The sequence below is a fragment of the Mirounga leonina genome, unplaced genomic scaffold (genome assembly GCF_011800145.1).
Source record: "Mirounga leonina isolate KUSES-001 unplaced genomic scaffold, KU_Mleo_1.0 Mir_151, whole genome shotgun sequence".
Taxonomy (NCBI): Eukaryota; Metazoa; Chordata; class Mammalia; order Carnivora; family Phocidae; genus Mirounga; species Mirounga leonina.
In genome coordinates this window covers 77,740,010-77,750,481 of record NW_023270377.1, presented here as the reverse complement: position 1 = coordinate 77,750,481, position 10,472 = coordinate 77,740,010, and positions in this window count along the sequence as shown.

The following is a 10,472-nucleotide window of genomic DNA, read 5'->3' as shown; positions in this document are numbered from 1 at the left end:
TTCATTGAAACTAAGTAGGAGGAAAAGAAAAGCAATTTGTTCGATGTGGTACTTTCTACTGGCCTTAAGACATTTGATCCAGAAGAGCATTTTCAGTAGAACAGTAAGAAATCTAAATCAAATGTCTAGTAATATCACTATGGGGTTTTACTCCATCTCTATGAATACTGTACAGAAGCTTGCTTATATGTGCTTCCTTACTCAACATTCACAGAAAATATAAAACACAGTATGTCTTGTAAAAAAAAAAAAAAAAAAAACTAAAGCAGACATGCTAGAGGATTCTCAATTTCCCCTTTGCCTTCAATTGTGGCTTTATCTCCCATTTTTTCTCTCCCACCCACGCTTTATTTTTTTATTTTTTATTATTTTTTTGCACTACCTCACCTACCCCCCTGAACCTTGACTAACCAACAAACCACAAGGCTTGCAAAAACACAGCTCTTGGGAAGTATGACTCTGACTGTTATCAGACAGGATGGCACCACCAATCCTGAGCCAGAAACATGAAAAACAGAACAATCTCTAACAGCAAGTTTCACGGCAATTTAAGATAAAATTGCTACCTGAGCCAAACCACAAAAATACATATTTCCCTCACCCCTTACCCTGTAAAAGTTCAACCCTGACTCAACTCTGTCACCTGGTCATCAGGTTTTTACCGCCGTACATCAATTGAAGAAAGCTTTTAAAGTCTATTTGAATTACTTAATGTGTCTTCTTTTGAATGTCTTCATGTGAATGTTGATATTTAAACATAAGCTTCTGTGCATTGAGTAATATAAAGTCATATATATAGCAGATTCTCTCAAGGACGCTTGAGACCCCACTTCATTACTCCCCGGGGTCAAGATGTCAGGTGGGGCAGCATAAGGGTTTGACTGAGGTGTGGCTGCTCATAAGCAGGTAGATTCATTTCTCTCTTTCATCTGACTCCTCTTTCCCCAGTTTCCTTATCTTTGCAGCCTAAGATTATATCAAAAGATAATTTGCCATGGATTCTTTGAGATCATTTATTAACCACTTGCAGACATAACAGATCTACAAAATCTTCTGCTTAAAACAGAGCAATCAATCTGCTTATTCTTAAGCTATGACCAGTTGCTGAATCTGCATGCATGACATAATTTTTTGCTTGTTAAAATTCCCTACTTTATTTTGATGGATTCACAGATTCATTGAGTTGAAAAGGAGACTATGAAAGTCATCATTCATTTCTGCAGTGATACTTCATACTCAGAATATACATAGCAATAATAACATCTTTACGTTGCCGAGTATGTTTTACAATTTACAAAATATATACAAATGCACTCTTTCCGGTGTATGAACCCAGACATACAGAGACATCCTGTCTTTCCTTAAATACTACTTATAATGGTGGGCTCATTACATTTAAAGCTGTCTACTTCTCTGAATGGAAATTGTGCCAGCCAGGGAGAGTAAATGTCATTCCTTCTACTGATAGCTGAGCATCAGGGGTTCCAATCTGTCACCCACACAACTGCAGGAAGTCCAGTTTTCCCAGAAAATTCCTGGGACTATGTACTGTGGTCCTTGCTCACCACTCTACCCAGTGTACCTGGGATTTTTCCATAGCAATTCCAGACACTTCTACCAACACTCTACTCCAACCTCAAACTCTGCCCTATCACTGTCACCACTGGGACTGGATGCCCTCCCTAGAAGCCCAGCCTAGAAACATGTGCTTGCTTACAAAGAACACGCCTTCTGTATTATTCCCAGTCTCTCAGAGAACTTGTGGCAAGATTGCTTAGACACATAAATGTTAAGGCAGAATGGTTTTTTCGATTCACAGACACATCCCCTTTTCCCTTAAGGCATGCACAAACAGCCAGAATGGTGGGTCAAACAAAATACAAGATTAGCCACCAATGGAGAAACTAGAATTGTCATTGCTTTCCAGCACGCAGACCCAGTTATTGCACCTGGGCCACACTTTTTTTTAATGAGCTGTTCTCTCGAGGGGCCAACTTTGTCTTTTCTTGCAATCCGACTTCCATAGAGCCACTTCTATCAGTAATATTTTTAAAATATGCTCGAACTCTGGTATTAGACAGGCTTAAACTGATGAGTACAACTGAATACTCAGCAGTAGAACTGCTGTTTGAATTCATCACGAGAAATCCCAGTTTCTGCCAGGCCAAGACTCCTTTTTACATTTCTTCTAAAAACAAAAAATTCTAAAAAATTAAATTAAACTAAACTTTAAGAAATTCTACATCTTATTACCTCCTCCCTTTTCATTCAAGTTTGGCCCTCTGGAGAAGACTTCCTGCTTTTGAAAGTCTATTCAGAGCTTAGATACCTAAGACCATTTACTCCTTTCCAGCCTGAAGATACCAATTCCTTCCCATTTCTCATAGGCAATAGTGGTGGATCATTTATCAGGCTACATCAGCTCTAGTTTGCTAAGGTGACTTTTAAAATGCAGAGCTCCAGGGGGCAGTCAGTTAAGCATCTGACTCTTGATTTTGGCTCAGGTCATGATATCAGGGTCATGAGATCAGAGCCCCACGTTGAGCTCCATCCATGCTGATTGTAGAGCCTGCTTGGGATTCTCTCTCTCCCTATCCCTCTGCCCCTCCCTCCACCTCTCTCAGTCTCTCTCTCTCTCTCTCTTTGTCTCTTTAAAAAGATAAAATAAAAATTAAAATGCAGAAGCTCCAGCTAAAGTCCAACTCCAATAGGGTAGATTTGGATGTGTCCCTCCCTTAATTTGGGTACCATATTTCTATCAAAATGTCCTAAGATTGGTTTTTTCTGCCTATCTTTCAATAATAGACAGATACTGAACTAGTACTTTTAAACTTTACAAAGGTTAAACTCACCCTAATCAGACCATACCACTCTTTTTTTTTTTTTAAAGGTTTTATTTATTTGTCAGAGAGAGAGACAGCGAGAGCAGGAACACAAGCAGGGAGAGTGCAAGAGGGAGAAGCAGTCTTCCAGCTGAACAGGGAGCCCAATGTAGGGCTCAATCCCAGGACCCTGAGATCATGACCTGAACCGAAGGCAGATGCTTAACGACTGAGCCACTGAGGCGCCCCCAGACCATACACTCTTAACATAATTCTAGTCAAAGTCACCAATGACATTCATTTGCTGAATCTAATGACTCTCCTATATCCAACGGCTCACTGGCCAACCCCATACCGGGTACCTCAGACTTAACATATTCAAAATATGGAATTTAAGAAACAAAACAGATGAACATAGGGGAAGGGCAAAAAAAAAAAAAAAAAGAAAAAAGGAAAGAGAGAGGAAGTCAAACCATAAGAGGCTCTTAACTATAGAGAACAAACTGAGGGTTGCTGGAGGGGAGTTGGGTGGGGGATGGGCTAAATGGGTGATGGGGATTAAGGAAGGTACTTATTGTGATGAGCACTGGCTGTTAATATGTGATGAATCACTAAATTCTACATCTGAACCCAAGTTTAGCGTTTATTAATAACTAGAATTTAAATAAAAAACTTGAAATAAAAAGTGCAACTATCATTCCCTCTGCCAATGTGCCTCACCCACACTCTTCCTCACTGGATGGAGTCTCTCAGTTACTGATAACGTCCTGCTTCCAGTTGCTCAGGCCAAACACCTTGGTGTTATTCTTGAATGTTTTTTTTCCACACCCCTTGTCGAAGTCAACAGCAAATCTGGTCAGTCCTTCTTTTTAAATATATCTAGAATTTCTGCAAGCACATCTCATATCCCCCCTAGTACTGCCCTGATTCACACCATCTCTCTCACCTGGCTTTGTACAGTGGCATCCTAACTGGTCTCCCTGCTTGTCAACACAGTAGCCAAATTGATCCTGTTAAAATACAAGCCAGCTCATAGCACTCTTTTCAATATCCTGTGACAGCTTGGCATCTCTTTCCGAGTAAAAGCCAAAAAGATTTTACAATTGCCTACCAAACCTGGCAAGCCCTGCCTGCCCCTTAACTTCTCACTGCTCTTCCCTCACTCTCTCTGCTCTAGCCACCCTGGCCTCCTTGCATCCCTGAACACACCAGGTACACTCCAGGCTCAGGCCTCCTGGAACATTCCTTCCACAGATAGCCACAGACCCTGCTTCTTCACCTCCCTTAAGTTTCCATTCAAATATCATCTTGTTGAAAAAAGAAAGAAAAAGAAATGGAGTTCTAAAGGACCATTACTAAAAATTATTTCCCAAAACAGACAAAACTCAATTGTTTTTCTACCATAATACCCATGAGAATGTTTTGGTATTTCAGGATGAGAACTGTTTTTTAGAATTTTTTAGAATTCTAATTAAAAATAGCCCAAAGCATGTTTGATTTTAATCTTTTTATTTTTGTGATGGCATTCCTGTAAATCTAAAGTTTATCTTTTCTAAAGTATTCTTTCAGGTGATTTGATTGGCCAAGATCCCCTCATTAGATGCGCACTCTGCACCCTTGGAGGTTACCCCCTTGCCCAGTGGATGTCCAGCACTTCCTACCTCCATACCTTTATGCACACTAGTCCCTCCACTGAAATCATCCCTAGCCATACTCACATTGTTGTAATTCTCCATATACTCTGCCCCAGATCTGATGCTACTTCCTCCATCAAGCAAGCTTTCTCTGATCTCTGCTGCAAAAAAGGCACCTCTTCTTCCCGAAAACTCAGAGCACTAATTTGTACTTCTTAATGTATCTGTTCTTGTATGTGTTCTTTTATGAGACCTATGTGCCCTAAATGGGTATTATGTATTTCTTGACAGTATAAGCTATATTTTATTTGCTATTTTATTCCCTGTAAGACTTAGAAGTACCTCACATAAAGTGTAATTTCAATAAAATGTTCATTGAATAGTTAGCTAAAAATGGGATGAATAATAAGTACATTAAGACACATTCTTAAATTGCCCCTTTTCCAATTATTGTTTTTAAGTAGACTTATTTAAATAAAGGTATCATTGTTATCTTAAATTAATAATATTAATGACAATAGTACTGGAATTGCCTCCAATCATTTCGAGGTCATTATTTAAAACACGTTTTCATTATTAAAAAAATATCTACTACTAATATTTTCTTGGGATTTTTATTTTCAGGTGTGGTTGTATTATATAAAACACATATATAATGCATCATATGTCTGTATATATTGGATATGGATTTTATATGCATAAATATTCAACAATGTTCATCCTCTGCGAAGAACATGTACATATGCACAAGTTATATTTTCTATGTAGGCTTGTGTTTGTGTGTTTGTGTAAGCATCACATATCTTTTCAAGTAGGACTATTGATCAAAAATAGGAGTAACTAATATAAAAACCCCTAGGCATTTCCAAGGACCAGAACACTTTGAAGTATTTCAGCAAGAATATATTGACCTCTTTTGGGAAAAGGATTGTGTGCAGCAATCAGACATGACTACCTAATGTTGAAGATCAAAGGGTATTGACTGAAATCTGTAGTTGCCATAGCTACTGAGCCCTGTGAATGTACTATAGTTCTCTTATTACAAGCACAAGATTTATAGTTAAGACCTGCTTTACTGACTGGAGAGGTTATCTGTTCACTAAATCTGGGAGTTTACTGTAATGATTTTCAGCCCACATTGTTTTGCTAAATTGAATCTGATCAGTGAAATTAAAATTAAAATACAGTGTTCTCAAGGCACACATTCATAATCTACTCAAACTCCATCAATCTTTTTAGAATGTGCAAAATATTCTAAGAGCCACTCCAATCTTAGAGGATAAGATGTTTATGAAATATTTTTTACATGCGGCCAAGTTCTCAATTGACTATAGCACCTGAAACAGACATTCAGTGGTGAGGTTGACAAGGAGAACCAAGCCAGCACATCTCAAATTGCCTCCCATGAAACAACTTAATGCCTTTTCCCTGGTGACACCAAGTGGATTTCTGAAGCTAGGTTTTGAATCCCAAAATCTCAATCATCAAAGCATGTCTGGTTATCTGAAGCTACTTTCTGAAACCTTCCTTCAAATGAGGATTTTTAACATAATTCTACGTTTGTCTGCCTTCTCTATGATTGACGTGGTTCTCAAATTATTTGGTCTATTCTTCTAAAAACGATTTAATATATTCATCTGATTTCTGAATAGATATTTGCCTGTTCCCAGTGAGGTATTTTCATAACTAACTGGGAGTGGTTGACAGAGAGAGGACAAATGGAGAAGCCAGCCAGTAACTCTCCAGCTACTTGTTGTGGGAGTAACTGAATTCCCTCCAGTTGTCAGTTGCCTTTATAGTCATCAATGTGCCCTTGTGTTGACCTCCTAGGGCCTTAGGGGAAAGAATCTCCAAAACCTTTCCTGTTTATTATTCTGGAAATAAAATGCGCAATAAGAAGAGCACCTACATGGAAGTCCAAAAGTGTGATCCTAGCAACTAGGCCAGGTTTGAATTCTTGGTCAAATTGGTGAGTTTCAGTTTCTTCCACTAGGAAACAGAAAAATGAATAGTTTCTACCTTGCGGTGTTTTGTAAAGGTAGAATAAATTATATGAGGTGTGTAGCTGAGTGACAGATGCATAAGTGCTCAGCAAACTTAGGTTATTTTTAGGACATACTACTCTGCTAAAACGTTTTTAAAACTAAGAAGAGAGGGGCGCCTGAGTGGCTCAGTTGTTAAGTGTCTGCCTTTAGCTCAGGTCGTGATCCCAGGGTCCTAGAATCGAGCCCCACATCGGGCTCCCTGCTCAACAGGAGGCCTGCTTCTCCCTCTCCCACTCCCTCTGCTTGTGTTCTCTCTTGCTGTGTCTCTCTCTGTCAAATAAGTAAATAAATAAATCTTTAAAAAAAATAATAAAACTAAGAAGAGAAAGGAAATATGAAAAAAAATTCTTGTGATTCCAAATATCATTTTTAGAAGGTACAAGGAGGTCACTTCTAAGTTTATTGTACAATCCCCTCTTTCCCTCTGATCAAGCAACACATTTTAAATTTGTTCTTAGGAAACATTAATCTCTTGAGAAATGCCACAGTTAATACTGTAGAACTTAACAGAAATACTTCATAGTAGTTAGAAGCAGTGACTACTTATCCAAATTCAGATTCTTTAGGATAAAATGAAATAGTGGAGCAGTTTTTGGCAACTCATTACAACTAAAGTTTTGCTGCCCAATTGGAAAAAAACCAGCAACAACAAACAAACAAATTAACAACAACAAAACCCAGAGCTTTCTGCTCTATTTTTAAGCTTTTTCCTGGGGTGCCATCAGCAGCCCTAAAAAGATTTAAAAGGGCGGGGGGGGGGGCAGTAAAATACACTGGAACTCCAAGGCTAGGGATCATGAACATGGTTTTTTTTTTTACTAATACTGGCCTAAGTCCACATGGTCTCAGCTAGATAAACATATAAATGTAGGCAGTATGTTGGTCAGGAATAAAGTTTTTTGTTTAACATACAACAGTGTCACACCTTCATTTCCTTTCCTCCAAGCATTCTTTCTGTTCATTGGCAAAGAAGAGCATAAGATGTTGTGTAGCCATGTGATTTAAAAAATCAGAATCTGTTTAATATCCATTTGGAGCATAACTCAGTATCTCTATCTGTTTAAAATACTGCAGGATATGATGATCAAATAGAAATCACGCCGGGAAAGTAGTGCATGGAAAATTTCCATTTTCTTAGGCTAAGTGGATTCACCCAATTGCTTACTCATCCTTAAGTCAATAATTCTTTTCTCTTGCTCAGGTGATTTACAGTCTTCAGGTAATGCATTCTAGAACATTGTGAGCAGATCCCTTGTGTCCCTTCCCAAGACTTTCTATTTAGGTTTTTATCAGCACCAAGTTACCCCTGCATCAAACCTAAGGAAAAGCAAAACTGGACTTTTCATACCAAGTGTACCTATAGGAATCAAGAAAACACATGAAAAAACAAAGTTGCTATTGTAATATGTAGAAGTGAGAGCATGCATTCTGTCCTACTGAGCATTAATATGTTTCTCAGTTGTTCTTATTCTGAACAGCTTTGTTGTAATTTGGCAAGATTGATGTATGTGGGAGTTTTTTTCTGGTTGGCCCATGGACAATTTTTATATGAGATAGAACAATAATTGCTGGCCAGAGTATTAAGGCCCAGAAGATAATTAAATAATGCAACAGGAACAAAGTGGAATTTGCAAGCTGTCTTACTACTTCCCAGTATCTTACTCTGCAGAGAACTCAGATTGCTACTCAATGGTTTTATTGTGTAATCTTGCTGTGAACAACATATAAACTATAATTTAACTGGCGTTTTTAATCTAAACAAATAACAAATTTTAAAAGAAGACATTTTTTAAAAATTTAAAAAAAATTTAGAAGAATAGCTAACTATTCAATGAATATTTTATTGAAATTACACTTTATGTGAGGTACTTCTAAGTCCTACAGGGAATAAAATAGCAAATAAAATATAGCTTGAAGTGTCAAGAAATACATAATACCCATTTAGGGCACGTAGGTCTCATACAAAGAACACATACAAGAACAGATACATTAAGAAGTACAAATTAGGGCGCCTGGGTGGCTCAGATGGTTAAGCGTCTGCCTTCGGCTCAGGTCATGATCCCAGGGTCCTGGGATCGAGTCCTGCATCGGGCTTCCTGCTCCTTGGGAGCCTGCTTCTCCCTCTGTTTCTCTCTGTCTCTCATGAATAAATAAAATCTTAAAAAAAAAAAGAAGTACAAATTAGTGCTCTGAATTTTCAGGAAGAAGAGGTTGTAGCTTCCAAATCTTCCAAATTAGCTATACTGGAGTAAATGTATCTTCTCTGAAGTGCAGTAACTTCTCTGAAGTGGGTCTGGGAGTCTAAGCCATGAAGAGGGTCAGGTTTTTATGTACTCGCCCCTTACAGTAAAATGGAATGTATCGGGGACCTGGAGGTTGTGGGCACAGACACAAACTTATCAGCAAATGCATTTTAAGTAAGTTCAGACGTTTCCTAAGTCACCTTGTAAGGTTATCAGTGATTTCAAATATTAGGACTTCCCTAAATTTGTTCTCTTTTTAATTCTAATTTTATACATTTCAGTTACGCTTGAAACATACAGTCAGATTTAAATTCTTTTTCTTCCCTGAAAACAGATTTGAAACTGTGGCATAGAGATTCCAATGATCAATAAATACCCCTGGAGCAACCAAAGCAGAAAGAATTGAAAGTGAACACTTCCAGCAAATACCTTCTTTGAAATCCATAGTTTAAAAATACAGCCAGAAGTACTTGTTTCAGCTTATTTAGATAATCAAATAAGGCCTTACAAAGAAAAATGAAAATGAGATGGGCACACTCCCACAGATGGCTCAAATGGACCCAAAACGAGAAAGATTGAAAATACTTCATTAATGGGGCATCTGGGTGGCTCAGTCGGCTAAGTGTCTGCCTTCGGTTCTGATCCCAGGGTCCTGGGGTCGAGCCCCACATCGGGCTCCCTGCTCAGTGGGGAGCCTTCTTCTCTCTCTCTGCCTGCCTCTCTGCCTGCTTGTGTGCTCTCTTTCTCTCTGTCAAATGAATAAATAAAATCTATTTAAAAAAAAAGGAAAGAAAATAGTTCATTAATATATTGTTTTAGAGTAGTCATTATTCTACTGAAACTGAATTCAAGGATATAAAGAGTAACAACAGACTGTTGATAAATATACATACATACACATACGCATATGTACACATATATTAAACCACCAGTAAGCTATATACTCAAAGGAACTGAATTATAAAGAGGGATGAGCTCTTCCTAGTTGATCTGAGGTTAGTTACCACTTTCATCCATAGGTGGAACTGCCACGTCTGGGCATATTTAAACAGAGTATCTTGCCTCCCAAAGGCCAGGGAGTGGAAAGGGTTGGTATGCTGGGGAAGGAGAAGTCAACAAAACTTTTAGAAATTTCATGAACCTGCTTGAAGGACTGGAATCTAGAGCAGTTTCAAATGCAGAAATAGTTCCTCCCAGTTGCCACTGATTCTATCCCACAAGTTCGTAGGGGTTCAGGATGCTCAGTGCTGGGCTGGAAAACAAGGAAAGATCTCTTCCAGTCCTAATGGTGCTTAGATCCCAAAGTCTCACTAGAGAGAGATGCCTGTAATACACATAGAACAGATTTTGCCCTGAGGATATTTGACACAAGAGGTGAACTGAACTTAATAAAGTTGTAACCTAGCCTCAGATCTAGCTCAACTCCTGACTGTATCAAAAAAACCATTCTCTTTCTCTAAGTATCTGACAAAGGAAAAAGCAGGACCTCTATGGAGAAAAGATTTATTCTAGTATCTATGGACCTTTTAAACACAGTAATCTGCCATACCGTTTAAAATTTATGATATAGTTTTTAGAAGAATATGACCCATAATTGAGATTATTTTAAAAAGCTTATAGAAGCAAAACCACAGATGATCTGCATGTAAAAATTAATATACAAGGACTTTTTTTTAAAGATTTTATTTATTTATTTATTTATTTATTTATTTATTTATTTATTTATTT